Here is a 17,849-nt window from a genome sequence, read left to right on the forward strand (position 1 = left end):
TACAGAATGGGAAAAAATCTTCGCCAGCTATATATCTGATAGAGGATTAATATCTAGGATATACAAAGAACTCAAAAAGTTAAATAATAAGGAATCAAACAAGCCAATCAAAAAATGGGCTATGGAGCTAAATAGAGAGTTCTCAAAGGAAGAAATACGAATGGCATATAAGCATCTAAAAAAATGTTCTATGTCACTAGTCATCAGGGAAATGCAGATTAAAACTACATTGAGATTCCATCTCACTCCTGTCAGATTGGCCACCATCATGAAAACAAATGATCATAAATGTTGGCGGGGATGTGGAAAAAAAGGAACCCTTCTGCACTGCTGGTGGGAATGCAATCTGGTCCAGCCATTGTGGAAAACAGTGTGGAGGTTCCTAAAGCAGCTAGAGATTGATCTACCATATGACCCAGCTATAGCACTCCTAGGCATATATCCAAAGGACTCATCTCATTTCCTTAGAAGTACATGCTCAACCATGTTTATTGCTGCTCAATTTATAATAGCTGGGAAATGGAACCAGCCTAGATGTCCCTCAACAGATGAGTGGATAATGAAGATGTGGTACATTTATACAATGGAGTTCTACTCAGCGGTAAAGAAAAATGAAGTTATGAAATTTGCAGAAAAATGGATGGACCTGGAAAGTATTATACTAAGTGAGGTAACCCAGGCCCAGAAAGCCAAGCGCCACATGTTCTCTCTCATATGTGGATCCTAGCTGCAGATGACTGGGCTTCTGCGTGAGAATGAAAATACTTAGTAGCAGAGGCCAGTAAGTTGAAAAGGAGACATAAAGGGTGGAGGAAGGAAGGGAGGAGGATACTTAATAGGTTGATATTGTATATATGTAATTACAATGATTGTAATGGGGAGGTAATATGATGGAGAATGGAATTTCAAATGGGAAAGTGTGGGGGTGGGGAGGGAGGGAATTACCATGGGATATATTTTATAATCATGGAAAATGTTAATAAAAATTAAAAAAAAAAACACGAGACCAAATATAAAAAAAAAAAAAAGGAAAAAAAGAAAGCGGGGGTCATGACTTGTTTGTGCAAAGTCCATCTTTTTTAAAATAATTTTTTATTGGCAACTTCTGTAATTATAGGCAATAAATCCTGAAATTTCCTCTCCTCCCCCAAAGTCCATCTTTACATGCAAGAAGAGTCAGTTGGTCAACATGCTTACGTCTCTCCCAGGCTCCTCTGTGTATTTACCGCCCAACCAAACTGAACTCGTGGTCCTTAAACACATGCCACATGCTCCACCCAGTGCCATTGCCTATGCTGTTCTCTCTTAGCTAGCTAGGCTGAAGGGCCTTGCACACCCTGAAAGTCCATTTTAAGCACAATGTTTTCCAAAGTTATGTCTGACTTTCCTGAGCTAATCTCATTTGTTTTGCTGAGCTTTAGATGAAAAAAAAAAAAAAGAAATGTATGTGTATATTATGTTCTTGCACATTGTCTCCCTCTCCTATTGGAATGTAAACATGTGAGGGGCAGATCTCTTACTCTTCTGGTTTGGAGAATCCAGATATAGGACACAGTGGGTGAGTGGTAAGTGTTGGTGGAATGAATTAATGAACAAAGGGAGGAATAAGAGCTTTTCCCTTATTCTACAGTGAACTGTGGTCCTGTTTTTTTTTTTTTTTTTTCGAGGTAGGGTCTCACTCTAGCTCAGGATGACCTGGAATACACTATGTAGTCTCAGGGTGGCCTCGAACTCACGGCGATCCTCCTACCTCTGCCTCCCGAGTGTTGGGGTTAAAGGCGTGTGCCACCACACCTGGCTTGAACTGTAGTTCTTTGCAGAGGCGATTAGCATAGCATTTACTCACTAGTAGATTGCAGGCGTCCATCAGAACAGACCTCAGCTGCAGTGCTGCAGCAGGGCCTAGGCGGCTGAGTGATGGGTCATGGGGAGGACAGGGGATAATTTGGAGGAGTGGCCAGGGCATCTGGGATACTGACAGGGGGCATAGGATAGGGGCTCTTCACCACTGGACACTGAGTGATTTCCGTGCTCGACACTGACCTGGCCTTGCACATCAGTGTGAAGCCTCAGCCCAGCACAGCTGGTCTGAGTTCTGCACAGCAATCGATGGAAGGGGCCTGGGCAGCAGTCCTGGGGGCAGGGCCAAGGATGGCTGGCATGCAGGCCACACCAAGGGAGGAAGCACAGCAGACTGCCTATGCTGTTCTCTCCTAGCTAGGTTGAAGGGCCTTGCACCCCCTGAAATTCCATTTTTTTTTTTTTTTGTGAGAAAACAAAAGAGGTTTATTATGGCTTACAGACTCAAGGGAGAAGCTCCATGATGGCAGGGCAAATGATGGCATGAGCAAAGGGTGGACATCACCCCTTGGCCAACATCATGTAGACAACAGGAACAGGAAAGTGTGCCAAACACTGGCACGGGGAAACTGGCTCTGAAAGTCCATTGTAAGCACAATGTTTTCTGAAGTTATGTCTGACTTTCCTGAGCTAATCTCATTTGTTTTGCTGAGCTTTAGATGAAGAAAAGAAATGTATGTGTATGTACGTGAGTGCCAACAGGGAGGCACTCGGGTAGGCGAGGAGGCCCCCGGCCAAGCAACGGGTTATCTGAAGGCAAGAGGAACTATGGGAGAGGGATAATACGGTGTGAAGCCCATCACGTCCTGGGAAGCAGGGTGCTACTAACATCAACCTATACTCAGGATGAAGGCATATCCAGTGGCCTCCTGCTGTTCTGGGCCTTTCTGATCCTTCAGTTGTCCTGGGGGCTGTGGTCAAGAGGTCCTGGAGAGAAATATGGTCCAGGTGTTTGGGACTATGGGTTGAGGGGAGCATTTTGGGGCTCAGATTAGTGGCCATTTACAAAGTCGTTTGAAGTATTTCTCTATTTTAACAAACGATGGGCCTGTACTGATGTGTGGCCATGTTATTGTCACTGGAAGGAAAGAACTGGGGGGGGGGTGAGTCTTATGCTGAGGCAGGCACCAAAGGCATCTTTTCAAGGAGCAAAATGTTTTCACAATAGTGGGGAGCACATTAGGCTAAAGAAAGAATCTGTACTAAGTGGATTGTATGAACATTAAGGAACAGGACCTCAGTAAGTGTGTACTGACTGATTATAAGATTCTGACTGGCTAAAAGAGGTTTTAGGAAGGTTGAACAAAAAGAAAGAACAAGCCCATATACATACATACATATATATATATATATATATATATATATACACACACACACACACATATATGTGTATATATATATATATACACATATATATGTGTATATATATACATTTATATATATATACACATATATACATATATACATACACACACATATATTTTTCCATGTCTCCAGTGGAAAAGCATAATGAACATCTTGCTGAGCTGGGCATGGCAGTGAACTTTTCCTCTCAGCACTTGGGAGGCTGAGGTAAGGAGGATCACTATGAGTTCGAGGCCTGTCTGGGTTACAGAAGGAGTTCCAGGTCAGCCCGTGCTAAAGAGAGACTATGCCTCCAAAAAAAAAAAAAAAAATGTAAACAAACAAACTAACCAAAAATCTCCATCACACTGGATGCACACGGCTACACCAGTGTGAAACGCTGAAATGTCTCAGTGTCTGATAGTAACAAACAAAATGACAAATTTGTATTTGTCATTTACGCACCTCACAGGGTAGATACTATCATCTCACCCCCAGTTGAGACACACGGACATGGAGATTTATGAAGCCCAAATGACTCATCCCCACACGTACCTGGGAATCAAATCTTGTTCTTCTGGCTCCTAATTCTAGTGCTTATGATTTTTTTTTCCCACTGAATGGCTTGATAAATGTTAGCTTTTCATTTTCATCTGGAAATTTCTAAGAGTTCCTTGATGACATGGTCACATTGGAACAATCCTATAAGCATCTGGAAATGTTCAGCAGCTCTGTGAGACTCTTTGTATTTTCTTTTATCTTGTACTTATATGTATATGTGCATGTTTTTATGTGTGTGGGTGCATGTGTGTGTGTGGGTGTATAAGCATGAGCGTGTGTGTATATGTGTGCATGTGTGTGTGTGTGTGTGTGTGTGTGCATGCTTGTGGAGGCCACGGGTAGACAGTAGTGTCTCTCTCAGTAACTCTCTACCTTATTTCTTGAGATAGAGAATCCCCCAGTTCACTGAGTTGGCTAAACTAGCCAGTCAGCAAGCCCCGGCTTCCCCTGTCCTTACCTTCGCAGCGCTGGGCTTACAGGCACGTGCATACCACTACGCTTGGCTTTTAGGTGGGAGCTATGGATCCGAACTCAGGCCTCATGTTTTCACGTCAAGCCCTCGACTGACTGAGCCATCATCCACCTTTCCTTGTATTTTTCTTGGGCACACATGGAGTTTTAAATTCCCTTCCAGCAGTAAAACCTGTTTTCCCTTCTTGGCTCAAGGAAGTTTCTGAAGTGGTATAATTTGATGGAGATCCAAGAACCCAGAGTGGTACACAGGAAAACACATATTTCCTCCAGACATTTTTATGAGCGAATGAAATTACTGGGGTAGAAAGGGATGGATTGTCCATAACTTTCGGTTGAATTGTTTGGTTAGGATGGTAATTTATGGGTAGGGAAGGAGAAGAACCCTGTCAAGCCAGGTGATGACTCTGAAAAGGTTAAGTAATTTGGCTGACAAGTAAGGGCAGGGTGAGCTGCCTGTTAAAGGAAAGGATCCTAAGTGACTTAAAAGCCCTCACAGCAAGCTGGCTGTTTAGTTGCTTCTGAGGAATTGCTTCTTTTCAAGATTCAAAGCCTCAGTGCTTCCATTTTCCTGTCAGCACACACACACACACAGAGAGAATGAATAACACTCCTAGATTAAATGATCCTTGCCTGAGCCATCCCAAACTCTAGGAATAAGAAAACAGCAGTACAATTTAGATAATTCCCACGACTCACAGTTTGCCTTGTCATGACTGTCATTGGCAAGGCCTTGGAAAGAAAGATCTGGAAACACTGATTAAGGGAATGATGAGCGAGTCCAATTTGGCCTTTGAAGCACTGAAAAATTAAGTTCAACAGGCTTGAAGAAGTCTCCACTATAAGGATATGCCACTTGTATTTGGTTAAGAAAAAAATGACTACATGCATGCCTGCATCAACAATATAGAATATGGATAGAGCTATTTCAAGATATTCCATTTTATAAAACAGAGATACATCTGTTTTATAGAAAGATTTCCATTGAGAAAGAATCACGAAAATTCCTTCCTAAAGTCTTTCCTTCCCAAACACTGAGCTAAGCACCAGCAAGTTCAGTTCAGGCATGTGGGAAGGTAGTTTTGCAGTGATCGGATGGATCTAGGTCACCGGAGTGGTTTAAGATGGTGCCAAACACAAGCATCACCATAGCCCCTTAGATTTATCTTTCTGCTACTTGCCCCATAACGCAAAATTAAATATGTACTACAAATCAACTCTTTCCTCTTCCAGAACCACTTGGCCCTCACTAAGCCTCTTACCTAGGAAGGCTCCGGCTGGCCATGAATGACAAATACGGCGTGAACACATGCAGGCAGACAGGTAATAATTCAGAATGCATGACAGCTGACTACTTAGGACATCTGCTTAAAAGATCCCTGCCTCTGAGCTCCTGGGCTGGCAGACAACCGAAGTCTGTTCAGCATTCTTACCTCAAGCCCAGGAACTGTCCAGAGCCAGGGGGCACCTTCGACTCCCTCTTCCTTTGAAACAGATGCGTTCTCCACCTTGTGCCTTCAGCTCAGCTGCCGAAATGTCAAGATAATTAAGTCTGAGTCATCTCAGCCAAGACTTTTTTTTTTTTTGAGATGACTCTTTCAAAATGTGATACATAGTTACCTCACTGCAATTACCCAATGGCATGAATGAACACCACCGTCTCTACCCAGATGAACAGACAATACCACCTCTGCAATAATTACCTTCCCACAACACACACACACACACACATGCCCACACAGACACACACACACTCCACACTTGGGAGACTGTTTTGACTACCTTACCAAAGTGATTAAATCAAGACTTCCAATCCACTGAAATAAAGCATTGTTAGTTTTTATTGAATTGGCTGGGGGATGTAGTTAAGTGGTAGTTTGCTTGCCTAACATGCCCAAGGCTGAGTTCTATCTTCAGCATTATGGGAAAGAAGTAAATTAGAAGAAGAAAAGGGATTTTCCTTTGTGGAATAATAAGTCAGGTCAGAGTGCCGGTAGTGGATGGACCCCTACTGCACAGAGTACCTTTGAGACTCTTGGTAGCTCATGACATTCAGTCTGAACGCATGTGGCTTGAGAACCAGGCTGACCTGGTTTGCATGTTCAGCATTCTGGGTAGGACCATGGATAACTCTTTTAAAACATTTTAGTTTTAGGCAAGGCGTGGTAGCGCATGACTTTAATCCCAGCACTTGGAGAAAGAGGTAGGAGGATCACTGTTCGAGTCCACCCTGAAACTTCATAGTGAATTCCAGTTCAGCCTGGCCTAGAGTGAGACCCTACCTTGAAAAACCAAAAAAAAAAAAAAAAAAAGTTTTATTTATTTTGAGAGAAAGACCACACACACACACACACACACACACACACACATATGTTAGAGAGAGAGAGAGAGATAGAATGGGTGTTCCAGGGCCTCTAGCCACTGCAAACAAACTCCTTATGCACATGCCACCATGTGCATCTGGCTTACATAGGTACTGGAGAATTGAACCTAGGTCCTTAGGCTTTGCAGGCAAGTGCTTTAACCACTAAGCAATCTCTCCAGCCTGCCCATGGATAACTGTGTCTCCTCCTTTCCGAATGTTATTAGTGACTTCCTATCCCAGCATGTCTTTGACATAAGTTGTATATATTCCTCAACTATTATGTAACCTGATAACTTTTGATTTTTAATGAGTTGTGTATATTTATTTATTTAGAGAGAGAGAGAGAGAGAGAAAGAATGGGTGCACTGGGGCCTTCAGCCACTGCAAACAAACTACAGATGCATGTTCCACCTTGTGCATCTAGCTTACGTGGGTCCTGGGGAATGGAACCTGGATCCTTTGGCTTCATAAGCAAGTGCCTTAACTGCCAAGCCATCTCTCCAGCCCATCTTTGGATTTTTTAAGCCCCACGCTACACTTCATCTCCTTGTTTTTGTCAATGCATCTGCTTTTTTCTTTCTTTCCTGGAACAGGACTCTCTGTGAAACTCAGGTTGGCCTCAAACTCATGATCTTCCTACCTGCATCTCCCACTGTGGGGATTACAGCTGTGTGTCACCACGTTCAGTAGTCAGTGCATTTTAGATGGCCAGAGATCTGATTACATGAAACATATTTAGTCTCCATTTTTTTTTTTTTTGAGGTAGGGTCTTACTCTAGTCCAGGCTGACCTGGAACTCACTATGTAGTCTCAGGGTGACTTCAAACTCATGGCGATCCACTTACCTCTGCCTCCCAAGTGCTGGGATTAAAGGTGTGCACCACCACGCCTGGCTCTCCATTTGTTTTTGGAGAGAGAGTTGGACTACCAGTTTTCTTTTCCCCAGAATGCATGGTTGTTAGCACTAAGGCAAGGATGGCTTGGGACAAGTCAGGAAGTTTATACTGTCTAGTAAGAAAGAGTAGCAGGCACATTTCCTTGGCATGATCCATACCTCTGACAGAGTTCCAACTTTCTCGTGTAAAGTATCTTGAGTTGTAGATCTGTGAGGCTACAGAGCTGGCTCAGCTGGCAAGAGTGCTTGCTGTATGAGCACAAAGGCCTGAGAGCATCGGATTCACCCCGAGTTCGATTCCCCAGCACCCACACAAATAGCTGGCCATAGCCATGCACTCCTGTAACCCCAGTCCTGTGGGAAGCAAAAACTGGGGCTCACTGGTTATTCAGCTGGACTGAAGACGGCAGCTCTGGGGTCAATGAGAGACTCCATCTCAAGGAAGCACTCAGATGAGCAATAAAAGAAGACACTCCAGGGCTGGACAGATGGCCTAGTGGTTAAGCACTTGCCCGAGAAGCCTAAGGACACTGGTTCAAGGCTCAATTCCCTAGGACCCACGTAAGTCAGATGTACAAGGTGGCACATGCATCTGGAGTTCGTCTGTAGTGGCTGGAGGCCCTGGCGTGCCCAATCTCTCTCTCTCTCTCTCTGCCTATTTCTCTCTCTGTCTGTCACTCTCAAATAAATAATAATAAAAAAGACACTCCAAGTCCTCCTTTGGCCTCCACATGCATGCACACAGGGCACATGCATCTGTACGTACATGTGCATATACTACACACACCACACCACAATACACATATATACATACCACACCACCTATTGCTAACCATATACAGACATAGAAAAAAAGAGTTATCTTTATGAACAGGATCTAAAACAAGAAATATTGGTATCATATGAGAATGTGCTATTAAATTGTAAAGTACTATAATTTTGTGTGTGTGCATGCATTTGTATATGTGTGTGGGTGCACGCGCGCATGCACGCGCGCGTGCGTGTGTGTGTGTGTGTGTGTGGAGGCCAGAGGACAACCTCAGGTGCCATTTCTCAACTGGCTGTCCATAAGTTTTTTCTTTCTTTTCATTTTTTATTTATTTGAGAGTGATAGAGAGAGAGAGAGAGAGAGAGAGAGAGGGAGAGAGAGAGAGGGAGAAGGAGGGAGAGGGAGAGAGAGAGAGAGAATGGGCATACCAGGGCCTTCAGCTACTGCAAACAAACTCCAGATGCATGCACCACCTTGTGCATATGGCATACATGGGTACTGGGGATTTTGAGCCTTGAACCAGGGTCCTTAGGCTTCACAGGCAAGTGCTTAACCACTAAGCCATCACTCCAGCCTGGCTGTCCATAACTTTTTAGACAAGGCCTCTTATTGGCTCGGAGTTCACCGAATAGGCTAGAATAGTTGGCCTGTGAGCCCCACGGATCTCCTCAGTGCTGACATTACAAGTGCACTCCACCATGCCTGGCTTTTTTTTTTCCACACAAGTTCTGGGGATTGAACTCAGGTCTCCAGTCCCTTTAGAGACTGAGCTATCTCCCAGCCCCAAGAACTAACATTCTGATTGTAAGATGCCACGAGCCTAGAGACAGTACTCATAGATAAAGCCATCCAATCAATTAACAGATTTTTATTGAGAACTTACTATGTGCCAAGTCTTCTTTAACAAACAAGCACTACAAGGACCCCAGTATACATGAAGTTTATGTTCTAGCAGATGAAAGCAAACTGAATAAGCAAACGGCAAAACAAAACCAGAGAGGCTGTAATGCACACTTTTCTATAGCTTGGATGTTGAGTGTCCCCTGTAAGGTCTGAGTGTTAAAGGCTTGGTCCCCACTAGTGCACTCGTGGGGAGTGCTGGACCTTTGAGAAGTGACAACTACTAGAGATTTTCTTGGGTTACTGGAGGTGTGCCCTTGAAGGGGATTGTGGGGCCCTGAATTCTGCCCTCTTTTCTTTCATGCTGCTTTGCTATAAAGTCAGTAATTTTGTTCTGTCACAAACCTTTGCCCTGATGAACTCCTTGTAACGCCCCAAAGTGACAGGGCCACCCTGTCCAGACTAGAACTTCTAAGACAGTGAGTCAAGACGAAACACTCCTCTTTTATAAGCTAACTACCTCAGGTGTTTTGCTTTGCTGGTGGAAAGTTGGCATATATTATGAAGGGAAATAGAGGAGTGTAGTTGGCAAGGTCATCTTGTAATTGGTAGAGTGGTGCATCTGCGGAAGGGGAGCTGCCTTGGCGAGGGTGGTCCGGGCAGGGCAGGCTTCTCCGAGGGGGTCACAGGCGATTCAGGTCTGACTGGCCGAAGCTAGGCAGAGGAAGCTCAGAAGGGAAACCACGGAGGGCCGGGCAGAGGTGGCCGCTGTGCCTAGTGGATGGACACAGGGGTTGAACATTGAGATGGTGTTCTGAGGTGTGCAGTTGGAGCTCAGGGGAGAGGCCACAGAGGTATCGAGAAGTGAAACACGTCATCTGGGGCAGTTGCCCATGGCCCATGAGCTCTTGGAGGACCAGCAGAAAACTACTTGTGTCACACAGATAAGCACATGAAATGGAACAGTGATTACTTCATTAGAAAACAAATGCAGAAGGAGATATGGAAGATGATTGACAGCACCCATGATATGGAAAATGCATCAACTAACTCTAAGTATTTCTATCCTTTCTTCCAGTACCAACAACTTCATTTTTTTAAAAAAATTTATTTATTTAAGAGTGATAGAGAGAGAGAGAGAGAGGGAGAGAGAGAGAGAGAGGGAGAGAACGGGCACGCCAGGGCCTCCAGACACTGCAAATGAACTCCAGACGCATGTGCCCCCTTGTGCATCTGGCTTATGTGGGTCCTGGGGACTCGAGCCTCAAATTGGGCTCCTTGGGCTTCACAGGCAAGCGCTAAGCCACTAAGCCATCTCTCTAGCCCAAACAACTTCATTTTTTTTTCTTGTTTCTTCTTTTTCTCCAGTTTTTATAAAGTCTGCAAGTGTAATTTTCATGGTAGAACCATCTTTCAGTGTCCATGAGATATTGGTTCTAAGATTCCCTGCAGGTACCAATGTCTGAAGATGCTTAGGGACTTTATATCAAGTAGTGTAGTATTTCATACGATCTAATCCTGCTTTTGAATTCTTTGAATGATTTTTAGATTCTATGGATAATGTAAATGCTATGTAAGTGTTACACTGTAGTGTTGAGGGAATTACCACAAGATAAAGTCTGTATATATTCAACACAGATGCAATTTTTTCCAAATATTTTTGTTTTACTTGCATGAATCAATGAATGTGGAAACACAGATATGAAGAACCAATTTTTTTTTTTTTTTTTTTTTTTTTTTTTTTTTTTTTTTTTTGGTTTTTTGAGGTAGGATGTCACTCTAGCTCAGACTGACCTGGAATTCACTATGTCGTCTCAGGCTGGCCTCAAACTCATGCGATCCTCCTACCTCTGTCTCCCAAGTGCTGGGATTAAAGGCGTGCACCACCGTGCCCGGCCCTGTTGCATTTTTTTGTATAGCTATTCTAGATTTCAAGGTGAAGTTTTCCTTTTGTATATCACCCCTTAAGTCAAATTTGTACATATTTTAAGAAAAGAATTGTTTATGGGGAAAACAGTACAGTTCACATGGATAGCAGGATAACTTTTGGAGAAAGGGGCTCAGATATTTGGGGCCTGGGAAAAATATCTAAGAAAGAGAAAGTAGTCTGTTCTATTTCATTTCAAAGGGATTTTGAAATTAGCTTCACTGGTTTTCTTTTCTACGCAAGGGGCCATTTCAGGGCAAACTTGCTAAGTTCATCATTAAAACAACAAGGGCCAGCAGTACTCCCTCCAATTTAATGGTTTTTGGTTTCCATCTTTAACTGAAGTTTCGCTGGGAATTCCCGCTTGTTCATCCTACTCATGATGGTAATCTAAAATGCACGCTAGTCTTTGCACGTATGAATGGCCGACAGGGCTTCACCTTCTCAGATCAAGGAACACCTTTAATTAAAACTCCATTAAGAAAACTCACAGTGAGCTAGGTAGAAATGATTGTTCATTAAAGAAAGATGTCAATATACACTGTTGAACATGCTTAGTTCTCAGTTTCTAGAATGTGTGGGCTGTTTTTATATGGAAAGAAATTGCAAGCCAGTTTTTTTTTTTTGAGTAGGATATCCCAGGCTGATCTGGAATTCACTATGTAGTCTCAGGCTAGCCTTGAACTCATAGCAATCCTCCTGCCTCTGCCTCCTGAGGGCTAGGATTAAATGCATATACCACCACGCCCAGTTGGTTTTGTTCTGAACTTGAAAGACAAATTATTATTATTAAATTTTAAAAATATTTTATTCATGTTTTTTATTTGACAGAGGGAGAGGAAGAGGCAGATACAGTTAGAAAGAAGGGGTGCACCAGGGCCTCTACCCACTGCAAACAAACTCCAGACACATGACTACTTTGTGTTTTAGTGGCTTATGTGGGTATTGAGGAATCAAACTTGGGTCCTTAGGCTTCACAGGCATGCACCTTAACTGCTCAGCCATCTCTCAAGCCCGAGACAAATTATTTTTATGGAAGAGGACAGTACTACACATATATAGTGTGGAGTGAGCTAGATGGGGTGGTTTTGGGGGAAAAAGGTACTTTGGGTTCTTCTCCCTGTCTCCCACTTTTGTGATGATGAAATCTAGTAAAAAGAGAAACCCAAAAGGGGACATATGGGATATGGAAAAATGAGGGCTAACATTTGTTTTGTGTTTATTATTTGTTTGGCACCATTCATCTATATTAGCTCACTAAATCTCTGTTGACACTGTGAGGAATGCATGCTATGTCCACTCTGAAGAGACTGAGAGGTTAGGGAACGTGTCTAAGGTTGGCATCAGCAGAATTCAGGGCATGGGTGTTACGCTGCTGCGATTGCTCCCTGTGCTATGGTAGCTTTTTAGGAAGGTCACTGAAGGGCAACAGTTCAAGGTGAGTGGAAGGTGGGAGAGAGAAGGATGCTGTTGCTTAGCAACCCACCTGGCTTTCCTAGCAGCCAACCCAGATTTATGTGTTTTGAATCATGACCAGAGGAATCTTCCTGGAATGTGCATAGCTCTCAAGAGAGATGTGTGACTGCATGGTTGAGTAGGATTTTCTTTGCACCTGGAATTATCTCCTCCTCTCCTCCATACTCTGCTCCAGGTCACCAGTGTCTGACAGAACCTAACTGGAACATTTGGGGGAATAAGATACCGATTTGAGTAATCACGGGAATGAATGGAGTCTGTTAGCCTAACGATGACCTGAGCTGTATGCCCGCACAGCAATGCAGTTGCTCACATTGTTTCCCACAGGGTATGAGATAATAGTCCCAACACCACCCAACATGTGCACAGGAATTAAGCAATTAAGGAGATGACTGGAGTCAGGTCTCTGAGAGTTGGACTGGGAGGCTACAGATGAGCAAGGGAGGAAGATATGACCCACATGATCAGAGACTGGACTTGTATGCATCAGAATGATATAAAGAGGAACATATAGATGTAGTACAGATTATTATGTAAATAGAAATCGACCCTTGCTCTGTCAGCTGGGAAGGCTTTGAAGCAAAGACACTCCAGGAACAATGAACACATCTCGTGTCTAATACCATTCTCCAATAAAAGGACGTATGTAGGGCTCCTGGGGAAAAATGATTGATTCTGCAATTAGAGCTGTAAGTACACAAAATTATCCTGTAGTATTTCCTAGTTGCAGAAGATAAGAAAATGCTCAAAAATAGAAGTTAACAGAACAAATAAAGGAGCAAAATCCATACTGATGGCAAATGGATACAAGAGCCAGTGGGAAGATCTTCCAAGGGCCAAAGCTGAGCAGCAGCAGCAGCAGCTACAAATAATTAGTATTAGCTAATCATGCAAAATAATTTACAGGTCTACAATAAGTGATCAGGGCTGGAGGGATGGCTTAGTGGTTAAGGCGTTTGCCTGCAAAGCCAAAGGACCCAGGTTCTATTCCCCAGGTTCCATGTTAACCAGATGTACAAGGGGGCACACATATCTGGAGTTCATTTGCAGTGGCTGGAAGCCCTGGAATGCCCATTCTCTCTCTCTCTTCCTCTTTCTCTGTCAAATAATAAAAATAAAATATAAAATAAATAAACAAATGATCGAAGCTGGGTGTGGTGGTGCATACCTTTAATTCTAGCACTCAGGAGGCAGAGGTAGTAGGAGCACTGTGAGTTCAAGGCCACCCCGAGACTGCATAGTGAATTGCAGGACAGCCTGGACTAGAGTGAAACCCTACCTCGAATGCCCCCCTCCAAAGTGATCGAATAAAAAAAATATAGGCAGGCGTGGCAGTGCATACCTTAATCCCAGCACTCGGGAGGCCGAGGTATGAGGATTGTTGAGTTTGAGGCCAGCCCGAGACTAATTCCAGGTCAGCCTGGCTAGAGCAAGACACTACCTCAAAAAAACAAAAAAACAAAACAAAACAAAAAGGTGGGGGCAATATCCTGAACAGAACTCTGAATAATACTCCATCCCTAAGGAAGTGGGGCATAGCCCCAGGCCCCATATTTTTAGAAGTGGACTGCACAAAGTAACTCTTTTTCAAAGTGTACTTTCTAACTACAGTGGAGAAGCCAATGCCAAGGTTAACACTAAATTGATGTCATATCAACAGTGTATACGGATACGCTGTGATGAGAAGGGCACTCTGTAGTTTTCCTTCCAAGAACACCTCACCTCAGTTTCATCATGCCATAAGCATCAAGGGAATCTCAATGGAGTGATATTTCATAAGATGACCACCCAATACCCTTCACAACAGACAAAGTCACAAGAAACAAGGAAAGTCTCTAAGAAGCAGTCACAACCAAGGGTAGTCACCTTAGGAAACATAATGACAAAAGGTAAAGTAAGATTCTAGGGCAGTAAAAGCACATTAAAAAAGAAAAAGAAAAAAAAAAGGAAAGCTAAGCTTGGTGGTGCATGTCTTTAATCCCAGCACTCAGGAGACAAAAGTAGGAGGATTGCCATGAGTGTGAGGCCACCCTGAGACTACATAGTGAGCTTCAGGTCAGGCTGGACCAGAATGAGATCCTATCTCAAAGAACCACAGAGGAAACATAAAACAAAATGCAAATAAAACTAAGTAATAAATAACAATGTATAAGTTTTGATTCATTAAACAAGATGCATTGAACTTGAAAACTTTTTGTAACAAATATTTTAAAATTAAATTTTAGGCCAGGTATAATGGCACAGGCCCTATCTCAGCACTTGGGAAGCAGATGTAGGAGGATCACCATGAGTTCAAGGCTAGCCTGAGACTACATAGTGAATCTCAGGTCAGCCTGGGCTAGAGAGTAAGACTCTATCTTGAAAAACCAAAAGTTTATTTTAAAAGCATGTAAATGGAGTCAATGAATGGATTCCCAAGGGAAAGTGGAGGTATTCTATTAAATAATTTATTTATAAAGATTTAAAAAAGTTCTGAACTCATTAAAATGCAGTACCTATTGCTTGTGGACATTTAGGTGGCATTCCCCCCAAAGGGGGAAAAAAAAATCTCAGGGAGGGAGATAGCTGTGTTATATGAACTTCTCCTAGACTTTTTGGGGGTTTTAGAGGACTGTTCCTCAAGACTGAAGGAACCTAAAGTTTTGGTAGTGCCTTGGAGGCTCTGTTTTTTTTTCTTTTTCTTTCCCCATGAGCCTCTTGCTTATCTCTATCAAAAATAATCCACTTCCTTTTTTTTTGGTTTTTGGCGGTAGGGTCTCACTCTGGCCTAGGCTGATCTGGAATTCACTAAGTAGTCTTAGGCTGACCTTGAACTCACAGCGATCCACCTACTTCTGCCTCCAAAAGGCAAGAGACACCAGGACCGGCCAACAATTCACTTCTTCCACTCCATTGCAAGAGCTGATTCACTCAACTGCCAACTTGCCAACTCTGCATGAGCAGGAACGTGGCATTTTGCTCTCTGTGTCTCCAACACACAATGTATTATTAGTGGCAAAGTGGGCAATCAGTGTTTAAGGAATGAAGGACTGGGTGCAGACACGTGCTGCCACCTATTGGGAGAAGCGTTACCCAACCCTTTTATAATGAGAAATTTAGGATAGCACCGATTAGTACACTCTCCCTCGTTAAATTGATCTGGCCTATCGGCATTGGTGCTTTTGGATTGATACTCTCATACTGAAGGGTTGGTTTGGGATTGAAGAAATGACAGAAGCAAAACATATGATTCTGTGGTTAGGTCATAAAAAAATAGTGGCTTTTGTCTTCCTCTCTCTTGGGTCAGTTCCTCTAGGAGAATCTAGCTGCCATCCTATGGACCAGGTAGGCAAACTCCTGGGAATGTTCATGTGGAAAACCAGGACCTCACAACTTTCGCGAGCATCAAGTTGTCTTCAGTTGGGCTAGAGAGATGGCTTAGTGGTTAAGGTGCTTGCCTGCAAAGCCTAAGGAACCATGTTCAGTTCTCCAGTATCCATGTAAGCCAGATGCACACAGTGGCGCATGCATCTGGAGTTTGTTTGCGGTGGCTAGAGGCCCTGATGCGCCCACTCTCTCCTCTCTCTTTTAAATAAATAAATAAATATTTTTAAAAAGTTGACTGTAGCTGAGGCAGGAGACCCTGAAACAGAATCACCTACCATCATCAACTCCAAGTTCCTGACCAATAGGAACCACGAGGCAACAAACTGTAGTAAGCTTCGGAGGTGACTAAGCAGCAACAGATTTCTAATACACTGTGCAACATAGGTCAGATCTGAAATATGAACATGTGATGGGTGGATTATGCCATCACCAGACGTTTTGGGCAACTTAAGTCTCCACTGTGGGGAGCTGTTATGGACATTATAAGGTGTGTAGCAGTGTCTCTGCTACTCACAAAATTCCAGTCGAACTCTCTCCTCTCTACTTGTAAGAATCTAAGTTGCGTTCAGCACAGCTGTGAACTCCCCTCCCCTCCAGAGCGGCTGCCCATACTTCATCTTATAAGGTTGATTGATAAAGCTGTAATCATAGAGAAATGGATTATTGCTGCTTCAGGGCCAAATTATTTTGGGCTGTCTATAGTCCCCTTAAATAGCCACTTATTGCTTATCTCAGCATTTGACCCATCCGTGACTATCAGGTGAAACCTTTTAGGAATGCACGAAGGACACCAGTGCCCACCAACCCAATGGCTAAGAATGTTAGCAGGTAACATCTGAGACCCATAGCAGACATGTCCCCGCTCAGCTGTCAACTGCCTACCTGATGCTTCCACCGACGTATTTGAAAAGTGCTTTGGCTTATTACTTTTGGTTCTACAACTGTAAAAACTTTATGAGCTGGGTAAATGAGTTTGCTTACAAAGCCAGTCAGCCTGGGGTTCGATTCTCCAGTACCCACGTAAAGCTAGCTGCACAAAGTGGTGCATGAGTCTGGAGACTGTTTGCAGCCCTGGAGCACCCACTCCTGTCAAATTATATATATATTATTATATATACATTTATTTATTTTAGAGAGAGAATTGGCGCGCCAGGGCCTTAGCCACTGAAATCAACCTGCAAACGCCTGCACCACCTAGTGGGCCTGTGCAACCCTGACCTTGCCTCACCTTTGTTCGCCTGGGATCTGGAGAGTTGAACAATTCGCAGGCAAACGCCCTTAACCGCTAAGCCATCTCTTTCCAGCCCTCAAATAAAAATGTTTTAAAAAACGTCATGAAATTATTATTTTTAAAGTTTTATTTTAATTTCACGATTTTTATTAACATTTTCCATGATTATAAAAAATATCCCATGGTAATACCCTCCCTCCAGCCCCTCCCCGCACTTTCCCCTTTGAAATTCCATTCTCCATCATATTACCTCCGCATGTCAAACGCCATGAAATTATTAACACGCTGGAAGATGGGATGCGGTGTAACCTACATCTATGCTCCAGGGCCACGGTCACGCATACTTGGCTCCAGCAAGCCATCTGTCATTCCCTTTGAGGTGAGAGCTGTTCGGACTCAGTACTGCCAAAACAGCTCGTAGGAGGGTCATAGGGCTTCTTAGGGAGCAGCGCAGGGGAAGAAATGGGGACAGGGACCCGGCATTTGGGAAACCTCACTACAGCACAGCGCGGTCACAGCAGCGGAGCTGGGGGACGATCGCGCCAGGCTGCGGGCTGAGCGCCTGCGCAGTGTGTGCCTCTCTCCCCTCCCTCCCCCCTCCGCCCGCCCGCCCAGGCAGCGTCGTGGCGCGCCGAGTCCTCGATCGCCAGGCCCGAGCGCCGAGCTCGGCTCTGCCCGCCGCCGCCGCCCAGGTTGGACTGTAGGGGGCGCTGCGACGAGCTCGGCGGACGGACGGACGGACGG

The 17,849-nt window shown here is 43.9% G+C and overlaps 1 protein-coding gene across 1 annotated transcript in view; it reads right to left on the minus strand.

Moving 5' to 3' along the window:
• The window catches only part of Bpifc (BPI fold containing family C), a 53,315-nt gene extending 47,742 nt beyond the window's left edge, over positions 1-5,573 (minus strand). The window contains exon 1 of the mRNA XM_004650575.2: positions 5,499-5,573. The gene's annotated coding sequence lies outside the window, so the exon portion shown is untranslated. The remainder of the gene's footprint in view (positions 1-5,498) is intronic.
• Positions 5,574-17,849: the final 12,276 nt, after the last annotated feature.

The sequence above is a fragment of the Jaculus jaculus genome, chromosome 6 (assembly GCF_020740685.1).
Source record: "Jaculus jaculus isolate mJacJac1 chromosome 6, mJacJac1.mat.Y.cur, whole genome shotgun sequence".
Taxonomy (NCBI): domain Eukaryota; kingdom Metazoa; phylum Chordata; class Mammalia; order Rodentia; family Dipodidae; genus Jaculus; species Jaculus jaculus.